General features: G+C 36.4%; 1 protein-coding gene across 1 annotated transcript in view; it reads left to right on the forward strand.

Moving 5' to 3' along the window:
• HCN1 (hyperpolarization activated cyclic nucleotide gated potassium channel 1) overlaps window positions 1-26,757 on the forward strand; it is a 391,355-nt gene that overhangs the window by 278,949 nt on the left and 85,649 nt on the right. The gene's annotated exons all lie outside the window — the stretch shown is intronic.

Genomic DNA, 26,757 nt, shown 5'->3' on the forward strand with positions numbered 1-26,757 from the left:
ATGTCACGAGCATAACTCCCACATAGTTATTAGTCAGAAAGTTTTCCAATGCAACTATACTATATACTTTTGCTTCCCAGGAGCTGAATATAACATACACTGATATGTTTAAGTGGTAATACTACCAAATGTTTTGAGGCCAGGAAGATCTTAGAATTAGGAATATTTGCAGTTCTTTCTTGCAGGAAATCAGTGTGCTGTAGTCCTTAGATTTGCTTACTGTGATCACATGAGCTGCTGACAAGTTGGACTCCTGGCAGAATGAGAACACTAAATATTTTTGGCAAAAATACTTTTTATTAGGTTCTGTTATAAGTATATTTGCACAGAGACTATTAATTTAACTGGAAAATCATAATTTTTCTGACTTAAATTTTTAATAAAATTTTTATATTTAATATACTAAACCAAAATATTATTTTATATTGAAATATATTAATATACTAAATTAAATCATACTATATATCAAAATATAAACTATTTTATATGAAAATGTTATATTGTATTTTATCTATTGCAGCCAATTCCACAACTATTTATTTTCTTTACAAGTAAATCATGACTTTAAAAATGTCTCTCATTATCTTTTTCCTGAGAAGGCAATAGCATATTCGTTTTTATTATGAAATTTGGTGACTTACTATGAATGACATGACAGGGTTTTATGCATGCAGCATTCCAACACCACATTCCCTACCAGGGTGCCTGCTTCCTTTGTCACTGTCTTGGGTTCCCTGCTCAAAGCTTCTCCCAGCATCCACCCACCACCTCCCTGCCATGGTAAGCTCAGTTCTGTAGATCAGTTCATTGGCTCTGTTGCCTTTGGGAATTTGTTATTCTCTTAGTGTTCTAATGTGAGATACAGTATCCCTGTTCACTTCCCATTTGAACCATATACTGGATTTACCAAATGTAAATCTTTATTGTATATATTCAAGGTTTTAGGATTATAGAGATTGCTAAAGATTTGTCCTCAGCAGGCTTTCATTTAACTCATTACATTTATCATCTAAGCACATTGACAGCTTTGTGTAAAGATAGTAAAGTGGATTCGTTATTTTATTATGGAGTTACTTTCTAAAATAAAAAAAAAAATTGAGGGAAAAAAGTACAGTGGACAGGGCACTTGCCTTGCATGCTACCAACCAAGGTTCTATCCCTGGGGCCCCAAAACATGACCTGGAGTGATCACTGAGCTCAGAGTCAAGAGTAAGTCCTGACGCTGTTGGGATCGGTCTGAAAAGAACCAAAATAAATGAATGAATAAATAAATAATATAATATAATCAGTCACACAAATGTTAAACAGGAACAAGAACTTCAGCACAGGGCTGGAGTGATAGCACAGTAGATAGGGCTTTTGCCTTGCATGCGGCCGACCCGGGGTCAATTCCCAGCATCCCATATGGCCCCCTGAGCATCACCAGGAGTAATTCCTTAGTGCAGAGCCAGGAGTAACCCCTGTGCATCACTGGGTGTGACCCAAAAAGCCAAAAAAAGAAAAAGAACTTTAGCACTTTAGTAGATTGAGAAAAACCATATTACCACATTCTTTTATTCATTTATTTTTTAATTTGGGGGGTCATCCCCAGCTGTGCTCAGGCATTCTTCTGGTTCTTGCCTCTGTGTTCAGGGATCACTCTTGCTGGTGTTCAGGAGAACTGTATGCGGTATCAGGGACTCAACTGGGGTTTGAAGGTCTGTCATGTGCAATGCAGGTGCCTTCACCTGTGTTCTGTCGCTCTGACTTCCAAGATAATATATTCTTTAATATTTTTTTGACTTTTTTGGAGTCAATCCTTGTGATGCTCAGGAGTCTGGCTCTGCACTCAGGAATTAGCCCTGGCAATTAGACAAATCTGACCCCGTTGGTAGCTCTTCTATCTACTATTGGGATTTTTGTGGAGACTTCATCACAGTTATTAACTCTCTTCCAGAAAAGTAAAAGAGGTGTGTGTATGTGTGTGGGTGTGTCTTGTGTGTCTGTGTGTGTGTGAGGATGCCAAACTGATTAGCTCTCCTCAAAGAGGGCAGTGAAAATCACTTCATTAGAACAAATGATCTTCTTAATACTCTTAGAACTTAGGAAATTTCAAGTTTAGGAGCTTATGCCAAAAATTGAGTCCAGAGACCAATAAACTTTTCTTATTAATTCACAGACATTATAAGATATTTTAATACTAACTTGATTCTTATAAGATCATAAGATAGGGGGAAATTGTAAAATGAATGTCTTTCATTAAGCCATCTGTTAGTAAATGTGGAATGTATTATCTAATGCTTCTAGTATATGGTTTTATCAACCAGAGGTAATGAAGTGTCTTTAATAGCATTATGGAAATGTATTCCCTTTATTAACAAGCTATCACCATTATGAAAAATTTCAATATATTAAAAATAACTTATGTACTGATGATTACATTTCCCTTGCCCTTCTACTGTGATCTGATCATTCATTCTGAGTCACTAAAAATTAATTTTCTGTGATTTTTTTCAATAAAAAACAATTTATCCAAAGCAGTATTATACCAAACATGACATTCAAGTGTTATAATTCATTCTCTGAAGTCATAGCTTTTCTATCCAGAAATATATATGAAATTACATAACTCATGAGTTTTGAATGAGTGTACCAATATTGTAAAAATGAAACACAAACTAAGAACTATAATAAAGCAAAATATCAAATGTAATTCACTTTCATTTTTATTTTAGACATAGTAATCTTTGAAAGGTAAAACATATATTTAGAAAACAATATAACATTATCACACTACATGAAAAATGATCTTGAAAGAATATAGTACAGTGGGTTAGGGTGTTTCCCTTGAAGTACAGGATTTGTCCCCAAAACATCTGTAAATCAAGATCCATCCACTGAACTTTAACATTGATTAAATGGTGCAGAATTCATAGGTACACTAAAAATAGAACAAGTTAATATATAACATGGGTTCAATCCCCAGTACCCCATATGGTCACTGGAGCCAGCTATGAGTGATCACCGAGTGCAGAACCAGGAATAAGCTGTCAGCACCACTGGGTGTAGCCCAAACACCAATCAACGAACCAATCAGTAAGCAAATAAAAGAAAAATTATCTTCAACGATATCATTACAACTTTCCTACCAATAAGAATTTATATTACTGAAGTTTATTTTGATGTTATGATTTGATTTTTTGTTTTGTTTTGATTTTTTGTTTCATTTTCCCTGGGGTTTTAATGGGAACTTTGAATTTTTCTTTTTGTTGTTATTAGCAAAAATATCTCACTAGCCTTGGACCACAAATGACAAGAAAAATATCTCTGTAATAAGGCTAGAATGATAGTACAGTGGAAAAAATAGGAACATTGTGAAAACTATAAACAGAAACTAAAAAGTTATTTACAATATATAGTGCAATATAGAGTTATTTTGTTGCTTTGGAATCTTATAGCTAATTTAGGTCAGGCTTTGATTGGAAAACCCTCAACCTTCAACTGAAATTAGGAAATTTTGATCAGAGTTCCTTCCATTTTGGTGGAATCTGACAGTTCAATTGTCAGCCTGAGCTGGACCTACAGATATAGGATTTGAAGTTATATTTGCTATGTGAAATAGTGAGGACACTATAAGTTGTACAGTGACTATGCCCAGAAGAGAATGCACAATTCTCTCTTCTAACACACGGAGCAGACATTGTCAAACAACCACATGAGGCTCAAACAGAAGAAATTATTGTAGAATTTCGTTTTCCAATGTACCAAAACTTACTCTTATTTTTATTGCATTAAACTTAATTTCTTCATATTTTCACTTAAATTTATAATACTTAAAATGTGCACAAGAACTCTAACAAGCCTAACATATGTATATTTTAAGGTATATAAGATAGCTTTATATGTTAAAGATATGTAAGATATACCTTTAAATGTATGATTAAGTTTACTTACGCTATCAGAGAAAAAAATGATTTGAAGCATAATCACTTGTGTACTATAAATGTCTTAAAGGGTAAATAGTGAAAGATTTAATTGCTTGGAAATTTTCTTTATTGCAACACTATTCCCTGATTGGATGACTCACTCTTCCCAGTGTCTTGGCATTAATATTAATGCCTCCTTGTCATACAAGATCCAGCAAATTGTATGTTGGAGAAGTTACAAAATTTAATAAATTGAAGTTACATATGTTTTCTCCATTTTATAAATGATTGTGATTAGTTTATAGACCACAAAATTAAGAAATATTTTTCATGTAATTATATAATTTTTTAGCAATCTGAAAAATCTAGCACAAATGATGTTTTTATCAACTAAATTTTAAATATTATTTGAAAGCATCTTTTATCTGTTTTTTATTTGTTTGTTTGCTTTTTGCTTTTTGGGTCACACCCGGTGATGTACAGGGGTTACTCCTGGCTCATGCATTCAGGAATTATTCCTGGCAGTGCTCAAGGGACCATATGGGATGCTGGGAATCGAACCCTGGTCAGCTGTGTGCAAGGCAAATGCCCTACCTGCAGTGCTATCACTCTAGCCCCATCTTTTATCTGTTTTAAGGATTGATAACTGAAAGAATGAGTCTGCATGAGGCTGGCCAGTATTAATCTTAATAATAGAAGTGTATCTAGATGGGCTGAAATGCAGGATTTGTATAGTGTAACTCTAGATTTTGTCCTTGACAACATATGATCAATCCCCTAAGCAGCTTCCAAAAGCATACCAGTAGGTTAAAATTATAATAATAAATAATATTTATTCATATTCAGGTAGTCAATTTTATATAATAACATTAACACACTTTTTATTAAACTTAAAAACTTTTAAATTGGGGCCAGAAATGTAGTACAGGGTTTAAGGCTGTTACATGGCATCAAAACAACCTCCGTTCTATTGTCAGCCAAGAGCCATCCCTGAGCACACAGCCAGGAGTAAGCCCTGAGTATCTCCAGGTGTAGACAGACACAAACCAACAAAAATATCCTTTAGATTAAATTTCTTTTCAGTACCATAAAGAAAATATTTTTCTCTTTATGTATATTTATTATCATCATCATCATCATCATCATGTTATCTATTCACACTTTGTAGATAAGAAACTTGATATTCATATGTTTTAACTTCTATATCACATTCATATATCTAACTAGCACAGTGATAAAGGTACAAAACACTGTTCTTATTTTAAAATTTAATGTACTTTGGAGAATTGTATAGGTAATAAATCAATGTAAAACTTTCAGAAGTCTTTTACAGTTTGGTCTTTGCCGTTTGTGCAACCTATAAAAACAGACCATAACACCCAAATAATTCCCTGCTGTGAGCTAAAGTCATCATTTTAAGTCTATCACATTTGTATAAAAAACTTTTTAAAAATCAGTGGTGCTCAAACTTAGCATTTGATAAGCAGTTAGTTACATTCTCCCATGTATAGGGTGATTCCATTGTTTGTGGTTAACTGCAGTGTAAGTGGGTATTAGGTCAAAATATAAATAATTTTTGTCATACACTTATTGCTTCAGAGCAATGTAAGTACGTTTTTGCTCTCTGAATCATGAATTTACCCTTTAGAAAGTACAGTTTCACTATTTTTATTACAATGAAATAGCATGCCATAAATTCCTTATTGTTCCAGCAGTTTTTCTTTGACTGTATTTTATGAGAAATAGACACCATTCAGATGTCTATGAGCGTGATTAGTATTTATTATATTTGTGCATCAGATTTATAGACAAACCTGTCATTTACATGAAAGAATGTGGCACTGCAAGGAATCTCACACTTTAAAGAGATCATGAGAAGGATGAGGTATCTGGAGGCTGAACATTTATCATTAGTCTCCCAAGAAACTATTAAAGGGGATATATTTTTCTTAGTAATTTTAATTAATAACATAAATAATTTTAAAAACATCTTAGAATGCAGCATTTTCCTTCATTTTAATATAAATAAATTAATCAGTTCCATAGTTTTGCTAGCAACTTTGTATATGTCTCAGCTGTCATATGCATACATTAATGATTTTTCTGGAGCAATTATTTGCAAACGCCACTTTGATAGCATTTTCTTCTTTCAATTTTAATATAAAAATGCTGCTCAAAAATTGTGGGGTTTTTCCCTCTGGGGAAAATCATTACTATAAGTGAATGAATTCACTGTATTTTATTTTCTTGTGAAAGTTTAGCCTAGCTGTAAATTTTGATTTTATTACTCATACTTTTAAACCAATATTATTTGGATATTAGAATAAAATTAAATTTCAGTAATTCAAAACCAGAGATAGTAACATTCAACATGAAAATATAAAATTAAATAAAAATCTATGACATATCACCAATATATTTAATTGGTCATTTTGTTTCTGACATTCCCACAACGTTATGAAGAGCATATTGGGATCTATTGCAGTTTGTGAAAACTTATGTGAAATTCTTATAGATGATTCTTCTAATCATGAGAACTTCTTTAGACTTTTTTAGAAAAAAATACTAAATTGGGGCTGGAGCGATAGCACGGCGGGTAGGGCGTTTGTCTTGCATGCAGCCAAGATGGCCGATACAGGTTCGATTCCCAGCATCCCATAGGTCCCCTGAGCACCACCAGGAGTGATTCCTGAGTGCATGAGCCAGGAGTAACCCCTGAGCATCACCGGGTGTGACCCAAAAAGCAAAAAAAAAAACCCAAAAAAAACCCAACTAAATTATCTACAATATGTTCCTTTAATGGAGAACAATCTACATTAAAGTACTTATTTAGAGACTAGGTTCTTTGTTTCTTTCAGTGTTAATTCTGTGTTTTAGCTGATTACTATATAAATGAATTTTTTCTAATTTTATGATTTAACTGTGTTCCCTAGAAAAGAACTTTGCAGTATTGGGATAACTATTTCTAATGGGAAACACTACGATTCACTGTAGCTGAAGATAGCTGTTAATTGATTTTTTCAGAGCATATTTATTTTGTCCACTTTTTTTCTCTGTAAGAGATAGTGACATTTCATATTTTCTAGTTTTCTAAAAAGTCATGTACAAGCAGTAAGATCTCTTAACCTCTTCATCTCAGAATGTTTTCTGTTTGTAATGAAATATTTTTTATAATCCTATAGCAACACATTTTTTTGTTTTATATCTAGAGTATATGTACAAAGAATAATGTGTTTAAGGAAACAAAATGTACAAGAAATTAAAAGATTTTACTTGGTATTGGCACCATGAAATCTATACTGTTTATTTTTCTTGTTTTTTGTTGTAAAATATGTGTGGCATAAAATTTAACATTTTAACCATATTTTCTATACATGCATTATTAATATTGTAACAACCTAAAATTCAGTGAATAACTGTACTATTCTCCAAATTCACCTGTAGTATATTTTAAGTTCTACTAGACTGTCTCAATAACATGTACTAGATATTAGTAATATATACATAAAAAATGAATTCACACATTTCAACTCATTTATCCTTCAAGTTCTTACGATTTTAACTTTATATTTTAAAACGCATTTCATTATTCTTTTTAGAATTTTATTTTATTATTGTTAGAAGAATTAAGATAACATCTACGCTTTTAATTTTTTTACCTTTTAATATTATTGTTGGCATGATGTAATATAGCAGACTAGATTTTATCCATCTTGCTTAACTGAAAACTGTAATCTGTTGATTGAAAACTTCATCATTCCTCCTCCTTTAATTCCCTATTACTATCACTTCCCTCTTAATTATCTTAACTGCCTCATATACTTAGAATCATACAGTATTACGTATGTAAGTATATTTCTGTACTAGTTATAGGTATTCATATTCAGCAAGAAAATTCTTCTTTAAAATAATCTGACGTCTTTCACTTTACATCTGACTTTTAGGGATTATTTTCATAATTCTTTTTAATATTAAGTACCATCTTTGAGCACTTTACTCGTAGAGGATTTTCTTCCACTATCTTTGCTTTGTAACTAGGACCCAGTTTGTTTAACATTACACATTAGCACCTAATTACACAGCTTGTTATCACCCAAGTTTTAAAATGGTGAGTCAAAAAGCCTGATTTAAACTTCATATTCCTGCTCATATTTAAATTTCCTGCCCATATTTAAATCCATATTCCTGCCCATATTTAAATCCTGCCCTGATTTAAACTACATAGTCCTGCCCATATTTAAACTTCATATTCCTGCCCAGGTCTTAGAGAAATTGCTATAAATATATTGGCATGAAAGAATATTTTGATTTCTCAGATATGTAGCATCTATAACTGTTCTAACAAAATACAATAATTTTGTACTAGTCTAGTTTGAATAAGCATTCTGACCATTATGGCAAAAACAAATTTTGGAGTAGTCCAAACAATTGTCATAAAAAAGTAATAGATTACAAAGAATAAAGCTAGAAGAAGATCATCAGCAGTCAACAAAGATATTTTAGTGGAAAACTGATAGTAGTAACTCTGAGATGAAAGAGGTGTTTAAGCAGAAAAACTATGACAAAGCAATCCAGAAATGGGAGGAAAATCAAAGCAGTAACTACTGCAATATGTAAAGTATAGAAATCATGATTAGTATATAATATAGGAAGTCATATGATATAGTATAGGAAGTCATAAGTCATAATGATTTTGATGAATCATTAATAAATTTAATTTGTACTGTTTACTCTGGCCATGGCATAAAGAGTTTGAGATTGATTTAAAAAACATAGCTCTAAATCTGGGATATGTAGTACACGCAGAGATATTCAACTTTGAAATCTCTAGGCAAAGAATATACGCATGTTCCTTTTAATTAAAAGTTTAATATGTTTCTGTAAATACCATTCATTTTTTTTCTTTTTATACTTGGATATCTTTGATCATATTTCACAAAGTTTTTTGCCTTGCAAGAAATTAATTCTAATTTGATTGGTTATGTCTTGAAAATGGAAAATTATTTAATTTTAGTTTAAGCCATGCTATATATAGTCCTGAAATGCAATTTCTTTACTTTCCGTTATATATTTTATTTGATGGAGTGACAAAAAATCCAGAGAGTTAAATTATTAAATGTCCCATTTGCTCTTTTGATACTCTACTCCTCCTTGTTTTATGTCATATACATATGAAACAGTATTTTTTTTTTTTTGCTTTTTGGTTCACACCCGGTGATGCACAGGGGCTATTCCTGGCTCATGCACTGAGGAATCATTCCTGACGTTGCCCAGGGGACCATATGGGATGCTGGGAATCAAACCCAGGTTGGCCACATGCAAGGCAAACACCATACCCTCTGTGCTATTGCTCCAGCTCCTGAAACAGTATTTATTTTTAACCTTTAGCATTTTCTGGTTTGTATTTAGCTAAGAACACCAATTTTCAATCAAGAGGAAAGAAAATATGCCTCTGCTCTGTTACTAACAGAGTAGCCAAGATAGTTGTGGCCAAATGAATTGTGGAAAAATACCTGGGGTGGAGGGGGAGAGGTATATGAATTTAATGAATGGTAAATAACAGTTTGCTTAGAAAATTATTAGACTTATTAAAATCTTCAAATATTGAAAAAAAGTCTTTGTATTACTATTACAAAAGTCTATGAAAAAGTCTATTACTATTTAAACATTGTATTTGTATTCCTATTTATGAATACCTTCCTACTTATTTTATTCTCTCTTCAAAAAGTAAAGGACTGATTTTATTTTAGGGTGTCCCAGTTGAACCCAGGACCTCATTCTTGCAAAGCAAGTGCTCTACCTGGGAATTATGTCCCTAGACTCTAATATTTTTCAGATGAGAAACTGGGAATATAAAAGAGTGAATGTTTAATGTTAAAATAATTTGTTGATACCAAGCTTATTTTTATTTTATCATGGGTTTATTTGATAACATTATAAAATATATATTTTATCATTAAACATATTAATAGTATTTTGTTTCATGTATAGTTTTATTTGTGGAGATGGAGGGATAGCACAGGAGATGAGACCTCTACCTTGCATGCAAGTCCACTCTGGGTCCAGTAACCAGCAACCTCCTCACCTTCCCAAAAAAATGAAGTTGTATCTATTTAAGGAATGAAAAAGGACACATTTTATAGTAGAGGGGATTTTCAGAGGTCTGTTTTGGAGGATGTTTTTTTTCAGATGTCTGTTTCTCAAATTCTTGAGAAAGCTGGGGCCATTCTGCCAATACTTAGCTAAACAGTCCGATGTTCAATGCAGAGCCCCCAAATGTGGTGTGTTGTTGGAGCTCTAAGTGTCAGGATGACCAGTCTCCCTGGCTATGCTGGGGTGAGTATAGGATCGTTATGGTGTTTTATGATGCTCTCTTATCAAGGAGCATCTTACAATCACGGTGTTGACTTTTTTCCTTTTCTTTCTTTTTTTTAAATTTTTTTTAATGAATCACCGTGAAATGCAGTTATAGACTTATAAACTTTGGTTATTACATTTCAGTTAGGCAACGATCAAGTACCTGTACCTCTACTATGTCCATTATCCACCACCAATTTTCCCAGTATCCCTCCTGCCACCCCCATGCACCCTATCCCCACCCCTCATCCCCTACAGATGTAGCAGGCACATTCCCTTTTACTCTCTCTCCCCTTTTGGGTATTATGGTTTGCAATATAGGTTGTAAGTGGTCATCATATTTGGTCTATGCTCTACTTTCAGAATGTTGACTTTTCAATAGAATGCATCTCATATCATTTCATTTTTCTTAAATAAAACTTACCTGAGTCTGTTTGAATACCAGTTAATTAAAATTAAGTTCTAGGGGCAGGAGAGAAAGTAGTAGGTAGAGTGCTTGCCCTGTCTGCTGTTAACCTGGGTTCAATGCCCAGCACCCAGATGGTTCCCAGAGCTCCACCAGGAATGAAGCCTAAATGCAGAGCTAGGAGTAAGCTCTGAGCACTGCTGGTTGTAGCCCTGTCTCACCTAAAAAATTATCCACAAAAATAAAATAAAATAAAATTCTAGTCAGACATAATATATTTCATTGTCATTGTAGTTGGTTGTTACTAACTTGAAAACTTGATTTAGATAAGTGAGAGCTAAATTTAACCATTCCTAGAGATTCTTCTGTATCTGTGCTACTCAGTTTGAGCCATAATTAAAATTTAGTTATACTTTAATCTAGAATGATTAAGTCAGTGATTCTCTCACTTATTTACTAAGCAAAACTAACATAAGTAATTGAATACACTGAAATGTGTGAAGTGTAGACAAAAAAGATTATTATTGTCTCGTTCATAAATTTTATTTAAAAACTCAAATTTTGTAGCATATCCTACAATTTATCTTATTTTAATATTGCAAGGCTTCAAATTGGTTTGAGAATAAGTTATGACCAGACAAAAATGGAAGCAGAGAAATTCATTCTGTCTATTTGAAATCATCCACACCAGAGATGATGCTGAGGACCAAGGATGGCAGAACACTTGCTTTGCATGTGTGAGACCATAAGTTTGATCTCCTGTACTAAGGGAGAGGGGGCATAAAGATGATAGATTCAGAACTTTTTTGATTTTTGATTTTGGGGGTTTGCTTATTTGTTTGATTCTTTGTTCGGGGGCTACACTTGGCAGTGCTCAGTGTTTGCTACTGGTTCTGTGTTCAGTAATCACTCCTGACATTAGTTGAAGTCTCTATAAGTGCTGAGGATTGAACCTGGGTCAGCTTTATGCAAGGCAAGCATCCGACCCACTGAACTATTGCTCCAGTTCTAATTTGCACCACATTTAAAAGAGTAAAAGGGGAATAAGTAAATAGGAAAACAGATTTGAAAGTGGACTACACAATTTTTTTAAATTTACTATACATACATGGATTTGTGCAGCTTACAGATGCATGCTACATGATAAATGAATACTCTTGTAAATATTAATATAATAGTGTTCCACTAATGTAAAATATAGGAAAGATGAAATTAATAGAAGGGAAAGCTCAAGTACTTGCTAAGAACCCAGGGTGGAAATGTGAGATAACCTCAAAATAGAATGAGGAACATTAGAAATGATGGAAGTCTTATAAGTTTTGGGCATGGTTATAGTTGCTCATGGAAAAAAAAATACTTAAAATGTGAATTATGTTATACATGATTATGTTATAATTATAATTATATTATACATGATTTTTCAAGAGTCAGGAGAGAGAGAGTACAGGGGTTAAGATGAATGCATGCATCCAACCATGTCCTGTCCCCACACCTTATGGTCCTTATATCATACACATGCTACTTCAGAGGTCCCCAAGCACTGCCAAGGTGGCCTCAAAATCCCAACCCACAGGACCCAAGTAACAGCACATCCTTATGCCCTCACTTTGTACTGCCAGCCCTGTCAGACAAGAATCACCAAGGGAAGACCTTGAGTTGAATACCACTTTCTCCAAGGACAATAAATAAGTAAATAAATAAATTTCAATGAAAAAAAATACTACATTTGATAAGATAGTCGGACTCCATGCCAGGCTGTTTTCACTTGGGGCGCCCCAGAGTGGGGTGGGTGAGAGCTCTCCCCACCTCAAGGGACCCAGCCCTGGCAGCCGACCTACACTGCCCAACTGCCACCACGCTCCAGGCCGCTCTCCGCATGCTTAGGCCAAGCCTCACGCATGAATGAAGTCACACAGAACCCAGGGAATACAGAACTTTATGACCTTGGACTCTGAGCCCAACAGGACCAGGGAGCAGATATCCTCTGCCTGCTTCTCCCAGTCTTCAGCGACCCAGGAATCACACCCATAAGCCACTTTCTGCCAGCTCCTGATAATCTCATTGGCCACCCTTCAGAACTCACTGCTTCTTCTCCTGGAAGAGAGCATAAAATGAGGCTTCCTTAACCATACCACCAGACTCCACACCAGGCTGTTTTCACTAGGGGCGTCCCAGGGAGATGGGTGAGAGTCATCCCTGCCCCAAGGGACAGCCCAGGCAGCCAACCCCTACTACCCAACTGCTACCACCTTCCAGGCTGCTTCCCAGACACATCATAAGACAGCATGTTCGATTATTACCACACCAGGTTTGGTGGGATTCAGTCAGTAGGCAACAAGTCATAGTGTGAAATATATATATATATATATATATTTTTTTTTTCATTTCATCATCCTGTTATTCGTCGATTGCCTCGAGCAGGCCCCAGTAACGTCTCTTTCATCCTAGCCCTGAGATTATATTCACGGCTCTTTAGGAGAATGAGACCCATCATTGTTACTGGTATTTGGCATATTTGGTACGCCACGGGGAGTTTGCCAGACTCTGCCCTGTGGGCAGGCTACATTCGATAGCCTGCAAGTTTGTCCAAAGTAGGAATGAGATAATAAGATGTCAAAAAAAAATAAGGATCTCACAGTTACACTGTCACTGTCCTCCCATTGTCACTGTCCTTCCATTGTTACTGTCCTCCCATTGTCACTGTTCTCCATATATATATATATATATATATATATATATATATATATATATATATCGGACAGTTCGGCAAGCTACTGAAAGTATCCCGCCTGCACAGCAGACTCTGGCAAGCTCCCCATGGCGTATTTGATATGCCCAAAACAGTAACTATAACAGATCTCATTCCCCTGACCCTGAAAGAGCCCCCAAACATTGGGAAAGATGAGTAAGGAGAGGCTGCTAAAATCTCAGGGCTGGGAGGAATAGAGATGTTACTGGCGCCCACTCAAGTAAATTGACGAACAATGGGATGACAGTGATACATTGATAAGATAGTTGGCAGAAATGAAAGAAATATACATGGCAAAACCAACGTCTGTGTTTTTGGCTCTAGGCAGTAGTAACAAGCTATTGGCATCTAATTCCAGAAGACTGTAATGATGAACTCCACCTGTTTTAGTTTTGAAGTATTAACTGTGAGATCCTTGAGCTGGAGCGATAGCACAGTGGGTAGGGCGTTTGCCTTGCAAGCGGCCAACATGGCCGACCTGAGTTCAGTTCCTCTGCCCCTCTCGGAGAGCCCAGCAAGCTACTGAGAGTATTTTGCCCGCACGGCAAAGCCTGGCAAGCTGCCCGTGATGTATTCGATATGCCAAACACAGTAACAATTGTCACAATGGAGACATTATTGGGCCCGCTCGAGCAAATCAATGAACAATGGGAGGACAGTGACAGTGTAACTGTGAGATCCTTATTACAAATCAGGTGGAAATGTCAGTTAGGCAGTTGGACGTAAGAAATCTAGATTAAAGGGAAAGATATGGTCTATAAATAGACATTTAAATGACAAATTTCTCTACTAACGAATATTGGCAAATAAGAGAAAAGGTGTACTAAGATAATTTCTTTATTCTTCTATACTTGATCATTTCCATTTAAATATCTATAAACTCAGCTACCCAACTGAATTATAGATACTTAGGGACTGCAGATAGTAGTACAAAGAATGGGTAAAGCACTTGCTTTACATGTAGCTAACCCAGATTAGATCCCTGATACCCCATTTGATCCCCTAGGCACTTCCATGAGTGATACCTGAGTGTAGGACTAGAAGAAACCTATGAGTATGTCCAGGTGTGGCACAAAATAAAAAAAAAATACATTAGTTGTTTATAGTGCATAGTGTGTGTGTGTGTGTGTGTGTGTGTGTGTGTGTGTGTGTGTAAAATTCCCCCTTGGTTAAGTAAAGAACTAAACAAAAACTATGCCTATTCACAATGACTAGTGATTGGACAATCAATACACTCTTAAAATCAGTTAACTCAGAAAATAAATGAAAAATCAAAAAGTCATATTAAAATTTTAGTTTATTTTCAGAAATTATAATTTGAATTCATAAGTACTCACTAACCTAAATTGTACTCAAGATCAATTACCACAAAACACAATTGATTACTAAAAGCGGTATACTTGAAGACATGTTTGAATGAAACAGGATTGAAAGTTGTTTTTTTGTCTCTGCTCTTTTTTCTATGTCTGTGGATATCCAGTAACCCATTCTTCCATCTTTGAATTCACTTCTTTATTTTTCTTTTTTGACAAATAGCAATTACTTCATTTTTCTGATAATACACAACTCACTGATTTTTCTTCATAGTATACATATTACTACTGGCCTTACAGTGAGTTCCTAGTATTTTAAGCAAGCAGTTGTTTGCCCCAACTTCTATTTACTAGAACTTTAATTTTCAGGAGGCAATTTCTTATTTAATTGTGGAAGCCACATCCAGCATGCTAGGTGAGAGGGAGGAAGGTGAAATTTAGTGCCAGTGAGTCAAAGCCTCCCTCTTGCAAACCAGTTTCAACAAGGCACTCTTGAATTGGTGCAAAATTGCAAATTGTTTTCTCTCCCCACTTCAGGAAGCATCTTTATAAATTTTGGAATTTGTAGTCCTAGAGATTGATTTTTTTCTTAATTTTTCAATGACTATCAGCTTCATGGTACTTAATAAATTTGGGATCCCTTCTTCTTATAAATGCCATGACTGGTTTTCTGATAGTGTCTCCTTTTTCTTGGTAATATTATGCAGATATTTTATGCTCTTGCTTGCTGTCAAATTCAAAGCAGTATCAGTATATGTTAATAAATCATTGCCACAGCCAGGGATGCCTTTCAACGTGGAATACATGCCTTGTTTGTGTTATCTTAGATTCACTCCCCAGTATATAAAATAAAATAGAGTCAGTCTCTAACCATCAAGACGACTATTGTTCAATTTATATAACATCCTTAAATTTACATTGAGAACTCATATCTCTATATTAATATATACACATATGTGTTAATGTAGATTTATGTATTTTATTTTAAAATTAATTACCTGTACTCACATTTTCTTTTTTTCTTTGTACCCACATTTTCTTAAATGAATATCTTATTTAAATAAGATCTCTATGAGTTTTCTCATTTTTCAGTGCTACTCTTAGCATTTTCCTCAAGTAACATTTCTTTACTCTCATGGTAGATATTTACCAAAGATTATAGAATGTAATTTTCCCACTGAATTAATAAGACCTTTTAGTTTTGCCATTGTGAGACTGATTATTACTCAACCAAGGCATGGAATTAACAAGAAAAAAATATTGGTGGGGGAAGCATTAGACATACATTAGCATATTAATGGATGTTCAGGGACCACTCCTGGAACTGTTCATGGGACCAAGTGACCCCAGGATCGAATCACTGAATCAGCTACATGAGAGGCAAGCCCCTGTACTATCATTTCCACTTTGAAACATAGATATTAGGGTGTTGGGAGGTTCCTCTCAGAATGGGAAATGCATGATGAGAGTAGACTATAGTCTGAACAAGATTGCCACTCAATGTCTCTTTTGCAAACCAAAGCACTCAAAAGGAGAGAGATAATGTAGGGGAAGGCCCTGCCACAGTGGTGGGGAGGGATGGGGTGATGGGGGGTGGGAGGAATACTGGACTGGTGGTGGTAGAGAATGGGCACTGGTGGAGGGATGGGTATTCGATCATTGTATAACTGAAACCCAAGCACAAAAATTTGTAAGTATACAACTGTACCTCATGGTGTTTCACTAATAAAATTTTTTTTAAAAAAAGGGTCAGATGCATGCAAACCATGCACCCTATCTGCTGTACTATCTATCCAGCTCCAGAAAGGAAAGGTATCTTTTTAATGGAGGTACAGCATACATTTTTATCTTTTCATTGAATGCTTACATAAATAAAAATTATATTTTCATATGTATAGGATATAGAGTATATGTAGAATACATAGAGGACATAATGGGCAACAGTTAGAGTACCTGAATTTTGCAAAATTTACAGCCAATTAATTACTCTACACCAACAGCTTATTAGCCTAAATACTGCAGTCCTGAGTAGCCTATAAGGTTTAGAGGTATCATAGATTTGAAATATTATGTCTGTATTTATGAAGAATGGGGCCGGAGCGATAGCACAGCGGGTAGGGCGTTTGCCTTGCACGCAGCCAACATAGCCGACCCGAGTTCGATTCTTCTGCCCCTCTTGGAGAGCCTGGCAAGCTACCCGTGACGTATTTGATATGCCAAACGCAGTAACAAGTCTCACAATGTCACTGGGCCCAGTCGAGCAAATCGATGAACGACGGGGTGACAGTGACAGGGCTTATTACTTTAGAGTACATTTTGTGCTTTACCTCCTCATTTTTAAAATATAAACAAAAATTCATTTAAGTTAAAAGTTAATGAACTGGGAACCAAACAAAGGTAAGACAGAGGTAGGGGACTTGCTTTGCACATTGCTCACCTCTGTTTAATCTTTGGGACTATATATGATCGTCTGAACACCAGGTGTGAAGGTGGGTGCAAAGCCATGAGGAAGTACAGCTAGGTGTGTCCTTAAAATGAAGCAAAACAAGTAATGGATTTTTTAGTTTTCACAAATAAGACATATAATCCTCTATTAAAAAAAAAGAAAAAACCAAGATTAGGTATTTTTTTTAAATAAGTACTTAATTTTCCTGTCATTAGAAATTTGTTGGCAGGGGGGAGAGGGAATGAGGGGTTTCCTCCTCCTCAGTGCTCAGCAGTCAGTCCTGGTGGAGTTTGAGGGGCCATATATGATTCTGGATATTGAGCCTGGGTTGGTCACTTGCAAGGCAAGCATCCTACCCACATCTCTCCAGTTCCTAATTGGTATTTTTATATACATTTATATTGGTATGTAAATAGTTTATATACATTTGATTTTGTCAAAGACTGGCATTTATACTAAACTTTAAACACTTCAAATTTGGTTTCCAGTTAAGACTAAACATAATAGTTTACAGAAAGCAATATGTTAAGAGTTATTACTCTTAATTTTTGTGGTGGTAGAATATCTGTGGTGGGGGTGGTGACTGAAGAGATCACAACCCTCTCAGCCACCCTCGTTCCTGAGGACTGCACTAGTGTGGGAGCACTCCTAATCAGCTGTTGGAAACAGGCCTCACTCCGGAGAACAGTTGGAGAGTGAGAGCTGAGACTGCGGCTGATTGCTGAGAGAAATGAATGCCACCAAGAACAGATGCCATGAGGCTAGAGAGGTAACTTACTAAAAGAAGAGGTACCAAATAACAGTCCTTTCTATCAATGAGAACTGAAATCAGGGGAGCAATAGATATAATGAAAACTCACATAAAGAAAACAATGAGAAAATCTCAAGTAAAAGAGCTTAAGTACCCCATAGCTGAATTACTGCATGCATTGGAGAGACTCATCAAGAGACAAAAAAGAAGCAGCTGATAGAATTGGTGAGCTGGAAAATAGGACAGGGGAAAACACTGAGACTGGCAAGCAAAATGAAAAGAATTTTTTAAATAAAATATGTGAAAGGATGGAGAGACTGCACAGTGAGTAAGGCACCTGAAATCTGTACCCCGCATCCCACAGGGTCGCCTGAGCACAGCCAGGAATGATCCCTGAGCACAGCTGGGTGTGTTCCAAAAAATACAGAGTAAGAATATCAACAAATGGGCAAAAACAACAGAACTGGAGAGTTGATCTACAAAACTGAGCTTACTTGGGGATGGGTTAGGGCTGGGGAAGCATCTCGGATGGGTGGAATGTTAAAACTGTATCTGCACCAAGCTATGTTTAATAGTATTAAAATCATGATATCTCACAAACAATAAAAATTCTAAGCTTTGACCTTTCTTCAAGTTTACAATGATACAAAAGTAGAAACTATGCTTTGAATTTTTATCTTCTTTATTGTGGGCAGAATGGTAATCACAGAATATTTTCTTGCTATGATATCTGAGGAGTCAATTAAAGGATTAGTCAGGAACATATATTTCAAGAGCAATCCAGATAGAGAAGATAAATTATGTATCCAGATACAGAAGTAAGTTTAAACCTATAAAGAAAAATGATTTGCCAATGTAGTGAACAAAGAGACAATATAAATCATAACAAGAGAGGTTATGCAGGCCAAGGAACTTGGACTTTTCCTGAATGCAGTGAGAGCCCATTAAAAAGCTTTCAGGGAGATATAATAATAAGGTTTGAATTTCTATATTTTTCTCTTTTGGATTTGGAAAATGGATTAGAGACAGAAAGGCATGTAAAATAAATACAACAAACGTAGCTAGAAAGTTGAGAGTTATTTTAGGGAAAAGAAATTTTTCTTTAATAATAACATTGGTCATTCAAGGAAATGAAAATTTATTGAAAGGTTTAGCATATAGAATTTACATGATTCAGTGATGTTCAGAGGATGGTGGTTGAAGGAAGTGTATATAAATTGGCAATTCAGTTTTCAGGTAGGAATCATATTAACACTGTAGCACTGCCCTTCCATTGTTCGTCGATTTGCTTGAGCGGGCCCAGTAATGTTTTCATTATGAGACTTGTTGTTACTGTGTTTGGCATATCGAATATGTCACAGGTAGCTTACCAGGCTTTGCCATGCAGACGAGATATACTCTGTAGTTTGCCGGGCTCTCTGAGAGTGGTGGAGGAACCCGGATTACCCAGGTCGGCCGCTTGCAAGACAAATGCCCTACCTGCTGTGCTATCGCTCTAGCCCAGGAATCATAATATGGATAAAAAATAATAAAATGTAATAAAAGTTCTTTTGTACATTTTTAGAATTGCTAACATTCTCCATACTATTGTTCTAACTCTCCAGTTTTTAACTAAAATATATGGAAGAAATTTAAAGTATTTTTAAAAATGTGTTTGTTTCCTTCATACTCAAATCACTGTAACCTGATATGAATTATCCTTATTTCTGACATGTACACACACTCTAGTGAAACACTTTGGGCAAAGTTACAAAAATTTACTGGAACTAAATCCAACAGACATATTGAATTCACTTCTATTTACTAACTAGATATTTCATGAATGAAAGCATCCTTAAAATAATTTTGAAAAAAAATGTTTAGTATTGTACTCCAAACAGAATAAAACAAAATAATTTCTTTTTTTTTTTTTGGCTTCTTAATCCCCACCAGGAGGGATCTCTAAGCACAAAGCCAGGAGTAACACAGCCAGGTGTGACCCCAAATCACACTTGATATGCAGTCAGATTATCGTCTTTGAATTTAATTTGTAAACCAAATACCAAACAAGTTAATTAATTAGTTGTGTATCCTTGCCAGTCACGGTCACGGTCCTCCCGTTGTTCATCGATTTGCTCGAGCGGGCCCAGTAAAGTCTCCATCATGAGACTTATTGTTACTGTGTTTGGCATATTGAATACATCACGGGGAGCTTACCAGGCTCTGCTGTGCGGGCGAGATACTCTTGGTAGCTTGCCGGGCTCTCCGAGAGGGGCGGAGGAATCGAACTCAGGTTGGCCATGTTGGCCGCTTGTAAGGCAAACGCCCTACTGCTGTGCTATCGCTCCAGCATAATCCTTGCCAGTAATAAGGAGAAAATCTCAAAAACATGCAGTTTGGCTTAGGAGGGAACAATGATGAGTATCATAAGACCATATTTAAATTATATGCTATTGTATTTGCTTTCTACAAACTTTTGCATATTAAATGTGAAAATATATTAAAAGGCAAAAAAAGAAACATTTTAAAAACACAAAGTTCAATAATTAAAATTACCTATAATATTTCAGGAAATATTTAGTTACAGAAGAGATATGTTTAAGGTATAGAGGTAATGTAAGGAATATATCAAAAATGTGGGGAAGAGAATTTATGAAGTAACTGATAAATACACATATCTGAATAGAATCTCAAGTCCATGTGACTCAGCATCCAACCAGCTGCTCCACCTAAGATATGATATAGGTAAAGGTAAAGGTAAAGGCCCTCCCGTTGATCGTCGATTTGCTCGAGCAGGCCCAGTCTCCATTGGAGACTTTGTTGATATGCAGTCAAGTTATCGCCTTTGAATTTAATTAGCAAACCAAAAAAATCTAACATACTTATATTCATATTAGTCTACCTTAGTTGTTTACTTGGGGATTTGTTTTGATAACATGAATAAACAAAAGAAATCTAGGAATAGTGAAGTCAATTATATATGTGGTATGCCTACAGTAGTTTTATATATAATTTATGTGTATAGAGCTTTTAAAAATAAAATTCAGGGGCTGGAGCGATAGCACAGTGGGTAGGGCGTTTGCCTTGCATGCAGCCAGTATGGCCGACAGGGGTTCAATTCCCAGGATCCCATATGGTCCCCCAAGTACCTTCAGGAGTAATTCCTGAGTGTATGAGCCAGGAGTAATCCCTGAGCATCGCCGGGTGTGACCCAAAAAGCAAAAAGAAAAATAAATAAATAAATAAAATAAAATTCATAAGAATTTTGTGGTAGGAATTTTTCAAAAATTGACATTGTTATTAGTGCTATAGTATTTTAGAGTGTTTTAATACTAAAAATGATAATTGTTTTATAGTCTACAAATATTATGGAATGAACTTTTTATTTTATATATTCAGAATTATATTTGACTTTTTTAAAAAATCTATTCAGCAGCAATCATTAGTTGTATTGTCATTTTGTACATATAGCATATGACTACAGCTAATATGAATTGCCATGTTATCCTTTTTAAAAATATGCATGTTATGAATAACTTTTAGCATCTAGTTTAGTTTTTTTGTCCTCCTATGCTATATGTCTTCTTTAAAAGGGGTAATTTTTATCTGTATTTTTCACATCACATGGAAGTGTTTTGTTTATTCCTGCAACTCTTGCTCTGTATGAGGAAATCATGAGGAAAAAAATCCTTTTTTGTTTTCAGTGTAGGGTTCTAAAAAACATTCATAACTAATTATCAAATTCAGTTTCCATTGCCAATGCCTCTTTTCATGGAATATCCTCCTTTGAGTTCTCCCGCCTTTGAAACTTTATCCTTTGGACTTTGCTAATCAAGTTTTTCTGGTCTGTTCTCACTCTTGATGGCTAATACCAATTCCTTAAACTTGACCAAACTATTACCCAAACATTTTATATTCTAAGTTCCATGCTTTTGTCTTTTTTCTCCTTACTTGATACATCATCTTTTAGTCATCCCTCAGAGACTGTGGGTCATTTTTCTTTTGAGCTTGACCTGAACAAAGCACTAGAATATTTCATGGCTCTTACATTTGTAACAAACTGAATTTATTTTATTTCCTCTACTCTCACAGAAATAGTATATCCCCACATCACATGGCTTAGACACCCTCTTACTATAGATTACTAAAGTGTTAAGGGATTAAATAATTTGTGTGTGGAAAAATCGCTGCCTCATCGAACCCTGAATGTCCTTAAAAATAAAATCACTTTATCTGTGACATTTGTATTTAGCTTATCAAGGATACAGTTCCAAATTCTAAAGATAGACATTGAGCATATTTTTCTCTAGATTAGCCGACCTTTGCACATAGTCTTAGATTTGCAGAAATGAAGAAAATGCTACTAAGATTCGGTGCTGCCTCCCCTATGTATAAGTTGGTGACAGTGAATAGAGCCTAGAGCTCAGTTCTCTGCTGAAGTTAGTCTTTCCACTCCTCTCTGGCTTTATGCAAATGATCTTTGAAGAAAGGTTCACAGTGTTTTCTTGAACACCCACTGGCCATGAGGAAAGTACAAGCCTCTAACCAAAACTGAAATAATTTCTATCAATGAGGATAGAAACTACAGTGGATGAAGCTGCAGCAGTCCTGTTGTCTTGAGCTATTTTACTGCCTTTTCACATCTGGATATTTGACAGAACTCCCCATACGCCACAGACTATACTCCCATGTGGCTTTGATTTGAAATCAAAAGATACAGTGCAGCAATGAGAGCACAGAGGAGCATCAGACAGGCGGGAACCTTTGCCCAGCAGGAGCTCCCTGTGGGCTCAGGCTTTGGGCACTTGGATCAAGCTGTGTGTCTGGCTTGACCTGCCAAGGAGTCAGGAGCATTGACAAAAGCTCTTTAGTGAAAACAGACTATAAAAATCCAGGTAGGGCTGTTACAAATCATATATATCATTAGAGTGGAAATTAACCTGGGGAGGTAAGGGAGCTCCTGTGGAAATTCAAACCCTAAAAATTATATCAGTCTGCTGCTTTTTTTTTGACCCCAAGTATAACTCAAATACACAGTTATCCTTGGCATTGAATATAGATCTTTTCCAGTTCTGATGAAAATCGATTTTATCCTACCTCAGTGTCTTACAGAGAAAGCCAGTGAAGTATCTCTTCCTCTGGAACAACAAATTCCAGGTCTCTAGAAGGTGCCACCAGGTATAACGAGATTAGGCAGTGAACAGATTGAGAGCTTTTCATAAAAGCATTAACTCAGTCTTTCTTGAATACATACATGTCTGGGACAGCACTAGTACCTCAATTCAAAATAAATAAAATGCCTAAAACAAAATCAAGTCGATTCACATGTGTGTATATGATCTTAAAGTGCTTTCTGGGAAAGTCTCGTGATCTAGTGGCCGAACTGAGAAAGACCTCGGGAGAAAGTTGTATTTTATTGGGGCTGAAGAGATAGAAGAACAATCTAGTTTCAATCCCAGGATTCCTGAGCAAGACCGGAGTGATCCCTAAGCACAGATCCAGGAATAAGCCCTGAGAATGTATGGGTGTGGACTTGCCTCCAAAATCACAAAAATAAACTAACAAAAAGAAAGTTGTATTTCACACTGTACACAGGTGTCTAAAGGGAATATTAAGAATAATAAGTATTCATCTGTGGATTATAAAGTAACAGAATGGGAGACTAACACCCAAGAATAGTAGAGATAAGGACCAGGAGGTATACTCCACAGCTTGGAAGCCATCCTCAAATGTTGGGGGAAAAGGCAGCTCAGATAAAGAAGGTAACACCAAGTAAAGAGTGTTTGGAGGACCTACTCGGGTTGGGAGATGTGTGCCAAATGCAGACTATAGATCGAACACAATGGCCACTCAATGCCTTTGTTGCAAACTACAACACCCAAAAGAAGAGAGAGAGCAAAAGGGAATGCCCTGCCACAGGGAGGGGAGAGGGTGGATGAGGTGTGGGTGGTGGGAAGGATACTGGACTGGGATCATTGGTAGTGGAGAATGGGCACTGATGGAGGGATGGATAATCAATCATTGTATGACTGAAACGAAAGTACGAAAGTTTGTGAGTATGTAATTGTACCTCACAGTGATTCACTAAGAAAAAAAAGAAAAAGTGTTATTTTTAAGGAGAGTGTAGAAAAAATAAAAGCAGTAAGTTCCTGTTTCTTATATATATATATATATATATATACATATGTTTATCAATTATCAATTAAAACATATTAATGAAGGGGGTATGGTGCCGCCAGCAGGTCAATCTGTACCTGTGACGCGAGTGAATCACCGTCAGATGATGTGATGGCACAGTCAGACTTTCAGATACTCCAAAATTGCTGCTGTGCATTTGGCCAGACCCCAAAAACTTGGGGCAAAATTTACCAAGGAAGTAAATGGCCAAAAGTTAGGTATGTGGGAGACACACCCACAAACCACCTCCGGCTCAGCTATATAATTGGAAGCATGGCCTCTCTGGTTCCTGATCGAACTGCTTAATGACCATGATCCCAGAGACTCAGAAACAAATCTGGGAACCCAAAATCTTTTGGCAGAAATGCGTCCTGTTTCTGCAGTAGGTTACTGGTGCTGAGCCACTCCAGGTGGGAGTAGGTTGCATGCCTTGGCCTGTTCCCCCTGGTGGCCCAGTAACCACCATCCTCCAGAGGCCATCAGACAGTCAGGTTTGGGCCTGCAGTGAAGAGATACGTGGGGCCTCACCAGACGGGGGTGGAACTGGCCCTTTTCTCCCCATCCCAACAAGACCCCGAGTTGCCGCCTACAAAGGGCCTCTCTGGTCCTGATCAAGCTGATTAACGGCCATGATCCCAGAGACTCACAAACAAATCTTGAAACCCAGTGACTTTTGGCAGAAATGCACCTGGACCACATATAAGGTGACTGCTGCCTCAGAGCTTATAGGAAAGCCAGGTATGAGCCTGCGGTGATGGGGCAACTGCAATCTCATGAGAAGGGGGGTAGTACGAGCTTGTCTTTCACACCCTAACAAGGTCACGAGTTGCCCCCCATGAGCAGCTCTCCGGCACGGCCATGGCTCCAGAGGCAAAAGGACTTAATCCAGAGCCCAGCAGTTTGCAGCAGAAAAGTGAATGGACCATGTGTTAAACTATGGTGCCATGCCTCCCTGGGAGGGAAAGGGTGTTTCTCCCTTCCGCCATTTCCCCCCGACCCCCAACAGCAAGGTGGCCACCGCCTCAGAGTTTATTGGAAAGCCAGGTATGAGCCAGCGGTGACAAGGCAATCGCAGTCTCATGGGAAGAGGGGCAGTATCGGCTCGTCCCTCACTCCCTACTGAGGTCACGAGTTGACCCCCACAAGTGGTTCTACGGCACAGCCATAACACCAGACACACAGAAATCAATCTCATAATTATCTGGCTCTTTGCAGAAATCCAAAATCATTATATGATTCTCATTACCAGCTATAGAAAAAAAAATATTTCACAATGCCTTTTCAGCAATTCTCATTGTTGGGGGGGAAATTCTAAACAATAGTGTTGCATCTTTTGTCAAAATAATGAATGTAATCAATGTAGAGAAAAGTTAAGTAATCATCTGCCTCACAGGCATTGGGAGAGGTAGGAGGCGGATATATTGGGGTTCTTGGTGAAAAATGAGTAAATGAGTACTGGTGAAGGGAGAAGTGTTTGATCATTGTATGACCGAGACTTAAACCTGAAAGCTTTGTAACTTTTCCCACGGTGATTCAATAAATAAATATAAGAAGAAAAAAAATAAATAAAATTATGAAAAAAAGTAAGGTGGAGTTCATGCCCAATTCAATCAGCTAATCAGTGGCTGAATAAATAGCAGTACTCCTACATAAAAAAATAAATAAAATAAAACATATTGATGATTAAGGCACCAGGAGATTTAGATCTCACCAGAGCTCTGTTCTTAGGAAAATATTTGACATAATTTTTCATAAATAGTATGTAAAATGTATTTTATTTAAAGGAAGGATTTTGTTCCACTATATTCAGTTTTGTTACCAACTTTTCTCTTTGCACTCAATGACTTTATCTGTACAGTATAACTAATTTTGAGCATCTAATTTTTTAAGTGTACTTTCATAACCACTTGCAATACAAATACCGAGCAAATATTTATCAAACTTTAATGTGTATTGTGATATTGAGATCATAGTCTGGGATGGGGATGAAATTATTCTATTCTAATAAACTTCCAGGTAATATCCCTGCTGCTATAACCTATGAATAACAAATTGTTATTTAAAAAAAAAATATGTGTATGTTTGGAGTCAGAGGGATCATAGAGCCAGAAGGCTCTTACTTTGCAGGCTGCCAACCCGGGTTGGATTCCCTGCATCACATATGGTCCCCCAGCACCACCAGGAGAGATTCCTGTGCTCAGAACTCAGAGCACCACTGTGTGTAGCTCCAAAACAAACAAACAAAACACTGAAGTATGAATGGGGATCCCAAGATAGCTGGGTTGGATTCCGAACACTTCATGCTCCCCTGAGCATTACTGGTCAATCCTGAGGTCCCGAGCCCCACAGAGTCCACAGAGTCTGAGTGGCACCACATCCTCAGGCCCTTACCTTGAACCCGGGATCAGTTGGCCAAGAGTTGCTGAGAGCTCCTGACCCTTCTAAGCACCTCTTAAGAGCATCACTTTATTTGAAAAAAAAAAGTGTAGTATATTTGCATGTTTTGGCATATCTAAATGGCATATCTAAATGATTCATCAAGAGAATCAATCTATGGAGTTCTTCTGAAGATCTATATTCCCCAAATGCAATTCCACCACAACTTTTATAAATAATCAAGTTCATTAGTTCCTTGGTTAAGTAAACTTAAATGTCTGACTGAATTGTAAGCTCT

This window comes from Sorex fumeus, unplaced genomic scaffold (genome assembly GCF_029834395.1).
Source record: "Sorex fumeus unplaced genomic scaffold, SorFum_2.1 ptg000015l, whole genome shotgun sequence".
NCBI classification, from domain to species: domain Eukaryota; kingdom Metazoa; phylum Chordata; class Mammalia; order Eulipotyphla; family Soricidae; genus Sorex; species Sorex fumeus.